Raw genomic sequence first — 1701 nt, 5'->3', positions numbered from 1 at the left:
GTAGTTTGTGGGGGGGGGGGGTTATAAACCCCCCAATAACCAAAACTAGCAAGTACAATCCCCCCCCAATAATTATACCATGGTTAATGGAAACCTCGAATCTACTCGAATCAATATTAAGAAATTATTTCAATCGCACCTTCTGCGCTTTTATAAGCGCTAACTTAATGTTCATGAGTGTTGCATGAATCACCCTATACTCTGCGCGCGTTCACCAGCGCGCTCGAGAAGTGTGATTTGCGCGAGCCATTCCTATCGCGAAGCTGATGGTCAAATATGTGATCTACTTGATTTATTTAGAGAAACAGCCACTTTAAAATGCTATGGAGAAAGTCGAACGGTATCTAAAAAGCAGAGGTGAAAAGTATTGGAGTAAATGTAATTAGTTTCTATACTTGAGTAACTTTTTGGATACTTTGTAGTTGTACTGAGTATCAAAGATACTAGCAACTTTTACTCCCTACTTCACTACATTATTGAATGAGTATTCTGTACTCTTTATTCCACTACATTTGAAATGAGTGTTGCAGTTACACATTACATTTTGCATGGACCTAGCTTTTTCTGCAGCAGTTTATTTCTGCTACAAAAGATGTGATACTGCCTATTACAGGTCACTGAAAGTACTGCATCTTGTGCTTTTTGCCCTTACTCACCCAAACTTTTCAAAAAGGCTACTTTATGTGAATGCGAGTTCGTTAGCAAGTATTTGTGAATCATAGGTGTTTTATATATGAGATGAGGACATGACTGCAGCCGGCAATGAGGCCGAAACCAGCACATCCAGTGCAAGAAGGCTTCAGCTTTTTAATTTTAATTTAACCTAACCTCAAGTAATGGTAATATTGATTCTGCTACAGTTAATTCAAAGATCTAATCTAAATATTTATTATGAATCATAACCAGTTATAATTCGTCATAAATATTTCCCGTTTTGAGTTGAAAAACCCTACAACTGGCAAATCTCTTTGACTAGTGCATTTTTTGAGCCTATATTTAGTATAAGTAAAATACTTAAGTTAAAATACTAAAATCAGATACTCTAAGGCTTTTACTCAAGTTGTTTTGGAATTGGTGACTTGTAACATGTAGTGGAGTAATTTTCACTGTAAGGTATCTGTACTTTTACTCAAGTATGGTTTTTAGGTACTCTTTACACCTCTGCTAAAAAGGCAAATAAACTAAAAAGACTGATGACTGACGGTCTTGAACCAGCACTAACATATATTAAAATATTTTAAAACTAGGCTACTCATGACCACCTTTACTAGAATTTATCACATTTTATTGAAGGCTTATTTATTGTGTAAAATCGAGTCTAACTTGTTGTAGAATTTATATTAGATAATCTGTTAAGGGAATAGATTTTTCCCTATAGATTTATATTACAACTGTGGCATGTTGTAGCTATTGGTTCTATATGTGCAGGCAGTTGTTTCTTCATAACAAAAGCTAAATTTATTAATTAAAAAAGTAATTATTGGCCTGTTAATGATTAATAGGCTAGTCTCATTATAACAAATGCTACAGTTTAGAACTATGGTACATGGCCTTCAGATATTCCAAAAGATGGCATAGATTAAATCATTAAGAGCCTGATGAACTTTTAAGGAGTAAGAAATAAACAATATCAATATAAGAAAATGTTGTTAGATTGGCATGTTGAATTAGAACATTCTGTCAAACTATAGCCTATAAGTG

General features: G+C 34.1%; 1 protein-coding gene across 1 annotated transcript in view; it reads right to left on the bottom strand.

The window, feature by feature from the left end:
* LOC107738248 (mannose-binding protein C-like) overlaps positions 1-1701 on the bottom strand; it is a 6000-nt gene that overhangs the window by 3251 nt on the left and 1048 nt on the right. The gene's annotated exons all lie outside the window — the stretch shown is intronic.

This window comes from Sinocyclocheilus rhinocerous, unplaced genomic scaffold (assembly GCF_001515625.1).
Source record: "Sinocyclocheilus rhinocerous isolate Xijiao unplaced genomic scaffold, SAMN03320098_v1.1 scaffold254, whole genome shotgun sequence".
In the NCBI taxonomy this organism is placed as follows: Eukaryota; Metazoa; Chordata; class Actinopteri; order Cypriniformes; family Cyprinidae; genus Sinocyclocheilus; species Sinocyclocheilus rhinocerous.
This window is presented reverse-complemented; position numbering and strand designations above follow the sequence as displayed.